The sequence below is a fragment of the Saimiri boliviensis genome, chromosome 4 (genome assembly GCF_048565385.1).
Source record: "Saimiri boliviensis isolate mSaiBol1 chromosome 4, mSaiBol1.pri, whole genome shotgun sequence".
Taxonomy (NCBI): domain Eukaryota; kingdom Metazoa; phylum Chordata; class Mammalia; order Primates; family Cebidae; genus Saimiri; species Saimiri boliviensis.
The window spans coordinates 106591385-106607290 of NC_133452.1; the positions used below are offsets into that span (position 1 = coordinate 106591385).

The following is a 15906-nucleotide window of genomic DNA, read 5'->3' on the forward strand; positions in this document are numbered from 1 at the left end:
AGTAGTCTGAGGATTTTAAAATGCTGTGGGGTTGGTGGTAATGTCCCTTTGTCATTTTGGATTGTGTTTATTTGTATCCTCTCTCTCTTTTTTCTTTATTAGTCTCATGAGAAGTTTAACAGTGTTGCTTATTCTTTCAAATAACCAACTCCTGGATTTCTTGATCTTTTGTTTAATTTTTTGCATCTGAGCTTCCTTAATCTCAGCTCTGATTTTGGTTATTTCTTGTTTTTTGCTAGCTTTAGTGTTGGTTTGCTTTAGTTCCTGTAGGTGTGAGGTCAGGGTTTTAATTTGTGATCTTTCTTTTTGATGTGGATGCTTAGCACTGTCAACTTCGCTCTAAAAACTGCTTTAGCTGTGTCCCACAGATATTGGTGCGTTGTATCTTTGTTCTCATTAGTTTTAAATAATTTCTCATTTCTGCCTTAATTTCATTGTTTAGGAAAAAGCCATTCAGGAGCAAGTTGTTTAATTTCCATGTAACAGTATAATTTTTAGGAATTTTCTTAGTATCAATTTCTATTTTTACTGTGCTGTGGTCTGTGACCGTGTTTGACATAACTTTTTAAAATTATAATTTTTTAAAGATTGTTTTATGGTCAACTGCCTGGTCAAATTTAGGGTATATGCCATGTGTAGATGAGTATATTGTTTCTGAGTGAAGAGTTCTGTAGATGTCTGTTAAGACCATTTGGTCAAATGCTGAGTTCAGACCTTAATATATTTGTTTTAATTTTCTGCTTTGATTATCTGTCTAATATTGTCATTAAGGTGTTGAAGTTTCCCACTATTACTGTTCGGTTATCTAAGTCTCCTCATATTTCTCTATAACTTGCTTTATGAATCTGGGTGCTCCTATTTTGGATACATGTGTTTTAGGACAGTTAGATCTTCTTGTTAAATTGAACTCTTTACCATTATGTAATGCCCTTTGTTTCTTTTGATGATGGTTGGCTTAAAGTCTACTTTGTCTGAAATTAGAATATCTTTCCCTGATCTTTTTCTGTTTTCTGTTTGCTTGGTAAATTTTTTTCCATCTCTTTACTTTGAGCCTATAGGTGTCATTACATCTGAGAGGGGTCTTTGTAGATAGGATAGAGTTTTGTTTTGCTTCTTTATCCAACTTACCACTCTGTGGCTTTTAATTGGGGCATTTAGCTTGTTTATATTCAAGATTAACATTGATATATGCCCGTTTGATCCTATCTTCATATTGTTAGCTGGTTACAATGCAGATGTGATTGTGTAGTTGCTTTACAGTGTCATTGGACTACTTAAGTGTGCTTTTGTGATGGCGCATAATGGTTTCTTTTTCCATATTTTGCCCACTCTTAAGGACCTCTTGTAAGGCAGGGCTTGTGGTAACAACTTCTCTTAGCATTTGCTTGTCTGAAAAAGATCTTATTTATCCTTTTCACATGCAGCTTAGTTTGGCTAATTATGGAATTCTTCTTCGAAATTCCTTCTCTTTAAAAATGCTGAATATAGGCCTCTAATTTCATCTGGCTTGTATGATTTCTGTGGAAAAGTCCACTGTTAGCCTGAGGGGATTTCCTTTGGAAATGACCTACCCCTTCTTTCTAGCTGCCTTTATCATGTTTTCTTTCATTTAAATCTGTGATAATCTAATGACTATGTGCTTGGGAATAATGATTATCTTACATAGTACCTCACAGAGGTTTTCTGCATTTTCTGGATTTGAATGTCGGCCTCTCCCGTGAGGCTGGAGAAAGTATCATGAATGTTATCCTGAAATGTGTTTTCCAAGTTTCTTGCTTTCTCTTCCTCTCTTTCAGAGGCACCAGTTGTTTATAAATTTGGTCACTTTACATAATCTCATATTTCTTAGAGGTTTTGTTTATTCTTCTTTACTACATTTTCTTTCTTTCTTTCTTTCTTTTTTTTTTTTTTTTTTTTTTTTTTTGGTCTAACTGAGATTTTGGACAACCTGTCTTAGAGCTCAGAGATTCTTTCCTCGGCTTGGTGGAATCTGCTGCTAATACTTGTGATTACTCTGAAATTCTTGAAGTGAGTTTTTCAGCTATATTATTTCAGTCTGGCTTTTTCTTAAATGGTCATTTCATCTTTTATCTCCTTTATTGTGTAGTTGTATTCCTTGAATTTCTTGAATTGGGTTTCGACTTTCTCCTTAATGTCAATCATCTTCATTCCTATCCATATTCTGAATTCTATTTCTGACATTTCAGCCATTTCAGTCTGGTTCAGAACCATTGCTGAGGATCTAGAGCCATCTTTTGAGTTAAACAGACACTCTGGCCTTTTTAAGCGTCAGTGTTCTTATGCTGGTTTGTCTCGTGTGTGCGACTGATGTTTCTTCTGTTTTTAAGTTTGCTGTCTTTAGAATAGTTTTGTTGTTGTTGTCTTTTTTTTCTATTTTTTAATTTTTATTTTATTATTATACTTAAGTTCTCGGGTACATGTGCAGATTGTGCAGGTTTGTTACATAGTTATACAAGTGCCATGGTGGTATGCTGTATCAGTCACCCCGGCATCTACATTAGATATTTCTCCTAAAGCTATCTATCCCTCCCCTAACCCCCTAACCCCTGCTATCCCTCCCCTAGACCCCCAACCCCCAAGAGGCCCTGGTGTGTGATGTTCCCCTCCCTGTGTCCGTGTGTTCTCATTGTTCAGCACCCACTTATGAGTAAGTTGGTGTTTAGTTTTCTGCTCTTGTGTCAGTTTGCTGAGAATGATGGTTTCCGACTTCATCCATTTCCCTGCAAAGGACATGTATTCATCCTTTTTATGGCTGCATAGTATTCCATGGTGTATATATGCCACATTTTCTTTACCTAGTCTATCATTGATGGGCATTTGGGTTGGTTCCAAGTCTTTGCTATTGTGAATAGTGCCACAGTAAACATATGTGTGCATGTGTATTTACAATAGAATGAATTATAATCTTTTGGGCATATACACAGCAACAGGATTGCTGGGTCAAATTGTATATTCATTGAATCCACTGGGTTTTTTATTGTGTTACAAGGTAGGTTCAGTCAACCAGCTTTGATTTTAGACTGCTCCTAGGTCTTGGAGGAGGCCTCTCCAATTATGGTCTCTATGCCCACATTTCCTTTTTTGGGTGCTCTGATCCATGGTGCTCCCTCAGGCAGGGGCCACAGTTGTCAGATAGTCCCTAACCTGGCTTCATCTGCCCTAATATGCTGTCCACATGCTTCCCAAGGGAACATAGGGTTGTGCCTGCCTGCAGAGTTTAGGCAGAAGTGGAACCATTGGGCTGGAAGCACTAGCAGTGTGACCCATCTGGCTATAGGAAGTGGGATAAGTGAAGTTTCCTGCCCTGCCATCTGGGTGCTTCCACTGCAATAGGACGCTGTGCATCTTGACAAATTCAGGTAGAAGTAGGACTGCTCAGCTGGAAGGTCACCGACCCTGCCATCTCGGTGTTTCCTGGGACAACAGATGGCTGTACCCTCTGGCTGAGTTCACAGAAGTGGGACCACTGGGCCAGAAGCTCTGGCAGGTTTTACCAGTAATAAAGGAGGGTGGATCACATACCCTGCCTTTTGGGTGCCTCCCAGGACAACAGGAGGCTGTAGCTGCTGGCTGAGTAAGCAGAAGTGGGACTATTGGGCCAGGAGCTAGCACAGAGCCTTGTCCAGCAAGGGAGTTGGAGCAATCTTACTGCTCCCAAGCACTATCACTGTGTCCTCTCTTTGGGATGGCATCAGTGCTGGTCTGCTCCAGAGCCCAAAGCTTGTAAAGGTCCCTTTGGAATCATGAGTTGTCCCTAGAAAACATCCAGATGGCTCTCTGCCTCAGTCTAGAAGCTCAGTGGGGCAGGATAGGAGTTGAGAGCCAGGAGGATTCTCCCATTCCCAGTCTTCCATAGTTTCTTCTGGAGAGTGTGAATCCCCCAGGGAGCTCTCACTCACTCATCCTTTTCCAAGTCAGAGAGGTTCTCCTGTCTCCACACTGAGACAGATAGGCTGGTGCCCAGCCTCACTCCCCTCTGCTTTCTGTGTGTCCCTGCTGCCTTAATGGATCCCTGCAAGGTTTCTCAGATGATTGGCCTGCAGGGCCAGTGTTCACTAGCCCTTTTATTTCCTCCCCATGAGAGCTATGTATATGAGCTGTTTCTAGTTTGTCATCTTGGCCCTTAATAAAAATTTTGTCATGATTCCCATTTTATTTTACTTCATTGAGACAAGCTACCTAACATTTTATGTGTTTCTTCTTCCTTTGTTAGTAGACACATGATGTAAATAAGAACAAAACAGAAAAGTTCTAATCTTATTTCTAACTTGAAACATAATGGACCTCTTTTATAACCATATTAGGATTTAAACATGGGGTTAATGACAATAAACTTTTATAAAATTGTTGAGAATTTAAGGTTTCTAGCATGACAAAGAAAATAAAAGAATGATTTTAATTATGCATGAAACAATTATCAGTTTAAGAAACATATCAAATTACACTCAAGTTTTCTCTATGAATTCTGTGCTGACAGTATTATATTAGAGGACAAAGGTCAGTAATCAATTTACACAAACAGGCATTATTAATGAATTAGAGATTATACACACTTATTAGAGAAAAAACAGTGCATATCATCCCAAGGAACATTTCAATATGGGAGCAATGGGTATTCTGCTGGACTTCTAGCAACAGGCAGAGGACCCAGTCATTCATTGTATCACAGGGCAAAACTAGATTTAGGTGGGCTTATCCAAATGTGACATGTTATGACAATGTGAGTCTTACTATTTACATTTCAACCATTCCAAACCAATTAAGAACCACGTAAACACCAGCCCCAAATGAACAATCATTACTTGCAATGGTTGCTCATAATCCTCTGTATTCCTTATCTGTGCCCTAATCCCCAGCCCTCAACAATGATGCCAAATGTGCTCTTAACCTCTGCATTGTCCTCAAAGAGTCTGACTTGATTTACATCTCATGTTGTCTTAAATATTTTAGCCTTGACTATGGGAAACCTGAACCAGGGCATTGGCCATTTGATTGTCCCCTGGACAGGCTAATTTACTCTCACCTTTACTTCCAACTATCTCATACCATACATGCCAAATCCAACTGCCTCAGGATTTCACTGAAGACAATCACTATTGCAGCTCAAGAATACCCACACTTCAACTGCTTAGCATATTTTATACAGTTTTCTAATGCATCTTTCCTAAGAGAACATCTTTCTTAATGTTTCTGAGATTATATGTTCATTTCCGTGTGTGTTGTAAACACACACTGCCATACACATAAATATTTTGTGGTCTATAAATTCAAAATAAAATTTTAACTTAACATTATAGGTAAGTGGCTTGGCGCAGTGGCTCACGCCTGTAATCCCAGCACTTTGGGAGCCCAAGGCAGGTGGATCACGAAGTCAGGAGATCAAGACCATCCTGACCAACATGGTGAAACCCTGTCTCTACTAAAAAAATACAAAAATTAGCTGGGTGTGGTGGCGCATGCCTGTAGTCCCAGCTACTTGGGAGGCTGAGGCAGGAGAATTGCTTGAACCCGGGAGGTGGAGGTTGCAGTGAGCCGAGATCGCACCACTGCACTCCAACCTGTTGCCTGGCAACAGAGACAGATCCTGCTTCAAAAAAAAATTATGGATAAGTAATTATTTGCATTGTTTATATCATGATATGAGGCAATTATGGCTTTATGAATCACCCTAAAATAATCTAATCATAGCAGTCTAATAGATGACAACTTTTCAAATCTGCATTTAAAAAATCATATTAAAATTATAATCATATTTTTATACAACTTATAATCTCATTCCTAGTGGCAAATTTAACATTCTTAGGTGGGAGCAATATTGCTAATTTTCTATTTGAGTTTTTTCCCTTGACATAAACAGCTAAAATATTCATGGTTGGCCTGGGTTTGGAAAGGAGGAATAAACTAGCCATTTCTCTCTTTTCACTGTTTGAGAATACAATAGAGTATCAGAGAAAAAGTATTTTAAATCAGTGCAGTGCCATTTATTTCAAATAATTTACATAATATATTAACACTTAACTCATATCCCAAATGGGCAGATTAAGAGGAAGGAATATCTAGTTATTGTTTTAAACTATGTTACTATGGTGGGGATAACTGTAAATGAATTGTGTAAGAACATAAGTGAAAAAGCATTGTGGTTGAATCTAAAAATCAAATCAACACATATATAATGTAAAATGACATTACTGGGCCCTAAGATATTTATACAGGATCACCTTCAAAATGGAAAAAACAAAACAAAACTTGAAAGTGAGGGTGAGGCATGGCAAGGAAACGTCAGACTGTAAAAAAGAGTGGAATGGTAGGGATAAAATCAAGAAACAGAGTAGCTCATTACTTTGAAAAATAATTAAACGTTACAATTCTTTGAAAAGTAAAAGCAAAGGTATAGTAGGAGATTCTGAAAGAAGATTCAGGAATTTCAAGCCTAAAGTTAGGCTTTTAATTCTATTTTGAATGTCACATGATTTCATTCTCAAAATATGAGCATGAACGTGTAAGTTCATTCTACTTTCAATAGAAAGTCATAAATTTAAAAGATAACACTAAAGCTAAAAATTGAGAGGAAGAGAGGTAATTGTTGACTTGTTTTTCTTATAGATAGTCCTTTAAAAAACCTAAATAATTATTATTGTACACTGGCAAGAGTTGACCCAACCTTAATGTATGTTCTTGGACTACTCTGACTTTCAACAAAGAGATGACCTCATTGACATAGTCTCCTCATCTGTTAGAAGACAAAATAGTTCTGATGTAATGAATTGATATTTCTTTTTAAAAAGTCTCTACAATATGTGTATGTGATAAATGCTGGATATTTATTTTTCCTCCCTCTATACTCCCAAATAATTATCTATGTGTTGGCCTTATCCACTACACAATACATGCTTGATGACCAAATGTTCTGTATTATTTAAGCATCTGAAGAGCAGTATCTGTCACATGAGAGCTGATCAAATATTAGTTGTATAGTTTAGTGATTTATATAGCACTTAAGTTGAAATTTCTTGAAAAACAATTTATGACTGATATACAAAGAGCTGTGTTTTATGTAAGCTACACAAAATCTATATTCAGCTTTATCAATGTAGATATTTTTGTGAAAAAAAAAAATTTTTAGGTCAGTGTAAAACCACAGTCTAACTAGTTTATGTGAGATTTCCAGGAATGGAGTTCAGAAGGGGTATTTTTAGTGGTGAACACACAGAAACAATAGCCTTCAGGATCTCATAGTAGCTTTTTATATTGTTGATCTTGCTGAAGAATGTATACAAAGGCAAGTGATTACAGCATGGGCAGAGGTCTGTCAGAAACCTCAGTGTCTTACAAATAATTTACCTAATTGTGAACGTAAGAATGATTCACATATTTGGATAATTAAATAACATCTTTAGATATACTGTTTGTGTGAGATTTAGAAATATAAAGAAGACAAACACTTGAATATCCTCATGATGAAAACAAGTTGAACAAGTGACTAAAAATAGAAATAGGTATAAGCAGACCTCTGTTTCAACTCCTAGAATTTCAGCTGGGATTCATACCTGTCTATGACTTAATACAGTTAATTTATAAATGTAAGAAATGAGTCTGATACTTATAACAATAAGTGGATAGAGGATGATGACTGAAGAAAAGACAATTTAATATTCAAGAAATAGTTATTCATTGGTTATTAAAGTCCATGTAAAATACTAATTTCTGGGCATATCATAGTGAATAAGATAGCTAGGGTCCCGGCCATAATTTACCTCGGACTTTATGATCATTGAACTCAAGATCTTTGAACAGGTCCTTTTTTGCAGGCTAATTGCTATGAGAAAAGAATAAACAAAGATTTAAAAGAATGAAAGGAGAGGGAGCAGTGCCTCAGATGAAATACAGACCATCTGGATTAAAAGCTTTGTTGGTAAACTTGATGACTGAGATACTAGGGAATCCCAATAAATATTAGTAGTCTTCTATTCCTGAGTTCAAATTTAATTGAAAGTTCAGACAAATAAGCAGATGAAAAACCTTAATATTAGCATTATTACTGATAAAATCTAATATAGGAAAATATTGCTTATATCTGTAATTTAGTAATGTTCTAACAGTAAACAAACAAACAAAAAAACTCTAATGATCCAAATGCAGTAATCTAACCTGGCTTTTACCTGGGACTGGGAGAATTCCTAGAATACGAGATGTTCAGTATTACAACTATATACAAGAGAAAGAAATGAGAGACAATATTTGGCATGTTAATTATCCTGCATAAGAACTAGGTCTTACTTGTAAAATAGAAACTATCTTATTGGGTTCTTGAAAATATTAAATTAGATAATGAATATAAAGCAGTTAGTCCAATGCTAAAAACACTAAGTGCTTAATAAGTAATTGGTATTATTAAAAGCAGCAAATAATTTTACTCCCATTTTTGTAGACGTTTCTGCTGTAAAATATGAGAGTTTTCAAGTTTCTGAAGGCTACGTGAATGTATGAGGAATATATAAGGAAGGCTACATATATGGATTCATTCATACATTAAAATATTTATAAAATATTTATATGTTTCAATCCTTTTATTTTTCTTGACATTGAAAATAATAACCAAAAAAGACAGAATCACAACCTTCAAAGAAATATGTAGTCAAATGAGTCCTGAATTAATATAGGCTTAGTATCTTTAAAAGGAGGGAGGATTGCAGGAAAATCTGTGATATTAACTATAAATGTAACAGTTTGAAGTAAGGAGAATGAACTAGCTAAAGAAAGTAGCCAACAACCTTTAATAAACCAATTGATAGACCAATAGAAATTTAAAGTTCACAAAAGGAGTAGGAACTACTTATAGGTGAAGATAATACTGCTAAAATGTGAATACAAATTAAATTTTCTTTATAAAGTGTTAATGCTACCTATATATCATTTGCATTTATGCGTTCATTTTTAAGTGTTCTGTTATGAGTTAGAAAAATGTTTTGTATATGAGTTAGCAAAATGTCACCATAATGGAACATTTATCTGAACTAAGCCCTTTCATAATCACATGTGTGATGCTGGCCAAGCTGACTATGAATAAGTTTTCTCTTTCATAAAAGGAGAAGGGAAACTAAATCTAAGTTATAAAATTAGGTTTTCAAGTTAGTGATATAATGTGTGATTCAACATTGTTTTACTTACTTTCACAGATGAGGGATTACTTCCCCATCCCAAAATTTGATTCTACTCTGAAGACTGATGACATCACACGTGCATAAAGAGGGTAAGAAAAGGCTCATTACTCACAAAATGAGCGCAGATTAAAATATGAATGGAGGAGTGATTTGTTTGGGCGTTTCCTGGTTGTTAGGGGGTGGGGCTAGGATGAGTTCTCACATAGGCAGCTACTACAAGGTTTTAACTTCTCACTGATGCCAAAGAAGGGAACACCTGGGATACCTTATCGGCTTGTCCAGATGTAGTGTAGTTAGGGAACAGGAAGCAACAGTACTTGAAAGCTGTCGATAGTCAAACGTCAAAATGGAATCAAACCCTTTATTACAAACCTTCAGGCTAGGGATTTCTCTTCTTCAGTGCCAAACCCAGCTACCCACTGGATTGGTTTTCTGAGGTGGTAGAAATTCATTCATAAAGTGTTACTGAACCCCTACAGCCTTCAGCTATCTAATAATTATTTACTTTATGCTTTTTATTCTAAAAATGGCAATGCAGCTAATTTATTAAGCTATATATTTATGAGTCTTGTGATTTATGTGTTACAGTAGAAAGTTTAAAAATATAAAATGTATATGCAAATGCATAAAAATGGGTTAATTGACTAAGTATGGTGGCTTACACCTATAATCCCTGCAGTTTGGGAGACTGAGGCAAGAAGGTCTCTTGAAGCAGGGAGGTCAAGACCAGCCTGTGAAAGATAGCAAGACTCCATCGCCACAACAAATTAAAAGGCGTAGTGGTGTGCACCTGTGACTCCAGCTATTTGGGAGCCTGAGGTGGGAGAATCACTTGGGCCAGGGAGGTTGAGGTTGCAGTGAGCCATGATCACATCACTGAATTCCAATCTGGGTGACAGAGTGAGATCCTATTTCTAAAATAATAGTATTAATAATAACAAGTTAGTTCATCCATAAATTCAGCAACATTTCATAGTATTAAGCTTTCAAAAATGTCTCTTTAATGAGACATGACTAATTTTCATAAAAATTTGCTTTTTTAAATTAAAGAAAAATATGTCTAAGGTTCAAAAAATATCCTTGCCTAGACATAGAAGACATAGAAATTGGGCCACTTTGTATGCTGAGATTCTCCCTGCATGTGGCATTCTTAGAAGCACATGTTTTCTAGAAAAAGATAATCATAAACATCTGTTTTTGCAGTTTTTTTAATCACAATACATGCAGAGAGTATTCCATGGATTTCTGTAGAAATATGAATTTTTACACACACCATTGGAATCACTGTTTAATAAAAGCTTAGTGAGGTGGGGAAATATATAAATATATTGATTTACTGTCTCTCAGAGCATATCTAAAGAAGCATTCATAAACCTGACTGCTTCTAAAAACAAAATGAAATTCTTCTATAGGTCTCTGGTTTGATATATTCTAAGTTAATCTTTTTTGGGTGGTAAGGGGACACTACGGCTGTGAGCCTGTCTCACTTCAGAGACTCTGGAGGACACCTGCGGGCATTCTAATATTTATGTTGCAAAGTCTGAAGTCTCCTTCTATGAAAATTTTAGATTTTGACTGGTAACCCACAGAGACAGTTTGAGAATAATTCTATGTCAAGACAGAGAAATGGACAAGAGTCTTGCAAAGTTGGAGAGTTTATCAGAGCATCAACATTAAACTCAGAAGCATTTGTATTATGAGATCATGTATTTTTTCATGTAGATTTACATAATCAAGAAAATACATTTGTTATTCCTCAAAGAAAATCAGAAATTAGAAGCACATTCTTACAATGTGCTTCCTTACATAGCACATTGTAAGAATGTGCAATGAATTTATTTAAATACAGAAATGTCAGTATTTGTGTATTAAAATTGATTTCTGGCTGTCTTTTCAAAAACTGCCCAGTAACTAGTTTTCCTCTTCTTAGAATCTCTTAAATCAGTGGATTATATTCACTACCTCAAGATAACTGAATATCCTAAATGGGACTTGACTTACCCTGATGGTTACTATTTGTAATGGGATTTATTATAGGATTTCTAATCCTGTTTTGTTTGTAAAGGGTTTAAGGTGACAAAAAAGTATACATTAAAAAAATATTAACATATAAAATATTATGTGAAAAAAATATAGCCAGCTTTGGATGAAATGGTTTGAAAGCATACTTGGTATTCCCATCCTCTTCTCTGGATAAGTAAGAAAACAAAAAGTAAAAAAAAAAAATACGGTTATTGCAACTGGAATTAAAAGTGGTGCTAAATTGTTTAGCAGCTACGGAAAAAAAATGAAATATGAATGTTTTGGCTATCAGGACAGAAGAAAATGTACTTGGGACTGAATTCTACAAGTACATTATTATATGGATTTCATAAAGAGGACAACTACACAATAAAAACATTTATAAAGAACATTTTGCTATGAAGCCATTTCTTATTTTGACACTTGCAAATAATACAAAGGTAGCATGAAAGCAAATTTTTATAAGTCACCTCTGTGAGAATGTGGTAACTTCTGTGAAATGAGGTATTTGTCAAAGAGATTGATATCTTCTCTCATCCCTGATCTACTGTGATATAAGACAAAAGATAGCACTACACACACTAGAGGTGCAGTCTAGTTGCATACTGAAACAGAATATTCACGTTTTGAGAGGAGGTTTGCTGAGTCCCTACCCAAACACTTTGACTCAGTATCTCTGATGGCAGAGCCCCCAAATTAGTATTTCTTGGCCATTGTGGGGGAGTTTAAGTATAATTTGCATACAGTAAAATTAAAATTTTTAGTGAAAAGTTCTCTAAGTATTGACATACATGTTAAGCAAGCCCTTCAAATGATTTTTTTTTTTTAATTCATTAAGTTTGATTACCACCGACTCCATCAGTGGTTCACAGACTTTACTGTGCATCAGAATCACATAGAGGGCTGGCTAAAACTCACCTTGATGTTCTTCACTCTCTCTGTTTTTGATTTAGCAGGTCTAGGTAAGGGCCTACTAATTTGCATTTATGACACATGCTGAGTGATGCTGGTGCTGATGGTCTGAGGGCTCCACTGAGAACACTGGACTAGAGCAATGGTGCATCACAATCACCTAGGAAATTTTATAATTAGGCATGAGTATTATGATCTGAGAGACCAAAGCAGGTGCCCCTTAATTAACCAAGATGGGCCCAAATTTAAGAAAATGAACTTACCTGTGGGTTGCGTGTTAAGGGACTGGTTGGCATGGAAAATTTCTAAATTCCAATGGCTAAACTTCCTAACAATAGAAGCGATCAGTTCTCATTTTAACCCAGACCACTTCAACTCTGATTCGACAGAGGACCAACCTTACATACATTTTTTCTGATAACCTATTGCAGACTTTAGCCAACTTAAAGATGCTGCACACAGACTTTGTGTCCTGTAGTTCACATTTTGATGTAAAGAGCCTGAGTATGCACTTGGCTCCCCTTATAATTCTGTATAGCCTCTCTCCCTAAACCTGCTCAATATGTATGATACTGGCTCTGCCAGGCATAAAACCCAATGTGTCTTTCCTCTCTTTGAAGAGACAGTATCTTCATTCCACACTGGAGAGTTTTTCTTTCTAGTTTGAAAACCAGTATCAACAATAAAGCTATTTTTTCTACTATATGGCCATCCTGGCAGTCTCTTGGATGACAATACGTAGGCTGTAAACTCTGAGGGATACATAGTTAGTTGATCTGTTGTAGAATCCATATAGAGTTTTTCAACTCCCTAGGTGATTTTAATATGCAGCCAAGGTCAAGAACCATGGCCATAACTGAAAGAATAGAAATTATTCCTCCTCATCATTTTCTCCAGAGTATATACTGGCTTGATTCTTGATAGGAACCAGGGAGTAAGGAGTACTGCTATTCATATTAGAAGGCATTGCATTAGGTATTTTGATTTTATTATATTTATGAAAAATATACCTTACGATCTTGATTATATTAAGGAAGAAAGTAATTTACAATAGTATTAGTTAAAGCTTTAAAAACCAGGAATCAATAAGAGGTAAGGACTGGAATCAAAACCATTTTTCTCTGATTCTATGGCTCCTGGCTTGTGATTCTTACTTTGAATATCAGGTGGTCTTGAAGTAAAAATTATATTTTCTTTTAAAAATTGAAAATTTGACTTGTCTTATTGCCCACAGCCCACGTTTACAAAACTGTGAATCACTGAACTACTTGTAAGAAAAACTTTGGATCTATTAGAATGCTTGATAATAGCACTTTCGTCCCACAGTTATTTACCAATAAGTATGAGAGAAATTATTTGCACCTGGAAAACTGGGAAAATAGATGTGATTTGACCATCTGGGTCAGTGTATTGCTCCAGTGGGATACCTAGTTTTGAATAATATTGCGTTCAGATGAACAGACCAAGGGGTAATGAATTCCCAATAGCTGATAGCAAAATTTGTTTTTCTCTGAAGGTAGATTCTGCATTGGAAGAATACACTTTTAAGATACATTCTTTCAAACATTATTTTTTGGCGACAAGTTAAAAACGTTAACATATGAAAAATTTACCTCCACTCTTCCTCTCCCCAAACAAAGTAAGTGTTATTTAGTGTTCATTCTAATTACTCTCCTAATTTGCGCAACTTCACTCATGTTCCTTCTGTCTTAACTACTTTTGTGTTTTAACTATACAAACTGGAGTAGATTGAAAGGAAAAAATTAAGAGGCTATGTAGATAATGTATTGGATAAGAAGAGACTGAACCGAGTAGAGAACACATCACCCTCTGCTGACATGTGCAGAATTAATGAGAGAAATAAAACAGCCTTTCATAGATTGCTTGAATTAATGGCCCCAGTTTCTCCTACCAGTTTTCTCCAATGAGGCTCATTGCTTTTAACTCTAACTTTGATTCTGACATTTGGCTCTGCCACGTGATATGTTTTGGACAATAAAATGTTGCATGTAATGAAAGCAGAGACTTGAAAAGCACATGTGCAATTGGTTTGATAGTTCTTGGCTTTTGCCATCACCGTGAGAAAAGCCTGCCTGGGTGAAACTGCTGAAGGATGAGTCATGTATAACAGACCCAAGTTCCCTTAGCCATCCTAGTCAAGATCACTTCCAGATTAATCAATAGGTGAAGCCAAGATCAGCAAACCAAGCTACCTAGTTGACTTGTAGCCAAACCCAGATGCATGGGGAAGCACAGCCCAAATTTAATAAAGCCCTCAGCTTTGTCAACTAAACCATATTTATCGTTATATGCCTGAGGTTTGGTGGTGGTTGTTTTGCAACATTGTTATAACAATGCATGACTCATAAATAGCTTGAGCATCTAAGTGGAAGATAGTTTAAGAGGAGATAGATCAAAGTTGGAGAAAGATTTTGGAGCCAGCTATTATTAGTGAGAGAATAGACAAAAGAAAATGCTTCCTAATTAAGTCAATGTGATACTTGCTTAAGGCTATATATATGTGATAATAAAACACAAGACAGCAGTCTTGTCCAACAGAATTTTTTGTAGTGTGGCAAATATTCTATATTTATCCTGCTTAATAAAGTACTAATTAGCTCATTAGCTAGGTGTGACTGTTGAGCAGTTGACATGTGTCTTCTGGGATTAAGAAACTAAATTTCAAAATTTATTTAACTGTAAATAAGGTAAATTTAAATCGTAATGTGGAGCTGGAGTTATTAGGCCGTGGAAGTGTGGGAAATCAAAATATAAACAAACAGACATAGGGCCAATTGATTTTTGACAAAGAAACTAAGGTAATTCCATAAGAAAGATAATTTATTCTTTCAACATATGGTGCTGGACCAACTGGATAGTCCCATGGAAAAAAAATTACCTATACCCCACATATATCTACAATTATTATGTATTACTTTAAAAAAAACACTTCTTACCTCATATCATGCACAAAAATCAACATGTATGTAAAAGGTAAACTTTAATACTTCTGAAAGATATATAGAAGCAACTATTTGCAATTTTGGTAAAAAAAATCTTTTTCTTAAATAGAATTTTTAAAAATATGAACCGTGTAGGGCCGGGCGCGGTGGCTCAAGCCTGTAATCCCAGCACTTTGGGAGGTCGAGGCAGGTGGTTCACGAGGTCAAGAGATCGAGACCATCCTGGTCAACATGGTGAAACCCCGTCTCTACTAAAAACACAAGAAAGTAGCTGGGCATGGTGGCGCTTGCCTGTAATCCCAGCTACTCAGGAGGCTGAGGCAGGAGAATTGCTTGAACCCAGGAGGCGGAGGTTGCGGTGAGCTGAGATCGCGCCATTGCACTCCAGCCTGGGTAACAAGAGCGAAACTCCGTCTCAAAAAAAAAAAAAAAAAAAAAAAAAATATATATATATATATATATATATATATATATATGAACCGTGAAAGAAAAAAATTAAAAATGGAATTCATCAAATTTAAAACTTCTACTATTTGAAAAGACTTCAATAAGGGAGTAAAAAGGCAAAGAAGAGCCTAGGAGAGGAATTTGGAATATATATATAACAAAGATGTTGCATTTAATTATACAATTTTTACAATTAACTAATTGGAATATGTCAACCTAAAAATAAACAGGAGATCAGAACAGATAAAGTATGAAAGGTGAACAAAAACATGAAAAATGATCATCATTAATTATCAGGTAATAAAAATTTAAACTGCACACACAGAATGCCTAAAATTTAAAAGATTGAGAATATTATTAGTGAGGCTATGGAACAACTA

General features: G+C 35.8%; 1 long non-coding RNA gene across 1 annotated transcript in view; it reads left to right on the plus strand.

Moving 5' to 3' along the window:
* LOC141584313 (uncharacterized) overlaps positions 1 to 15906 on the plus strand; it is a 572289-nt gene that overhangs the window by 479820 nt on the left and 76563 nt on the right. Inside the window, exon 14 of the long non-coding RNA XR_012517287.1 lies at positions 9198 to 9271. This is a non-coding gene — a long non-coding RNA (uncharacterized LOC141584313). The remainder of the gene's footprint in view (positions 1 to 9197; positions 9272 to 15906) is intronic.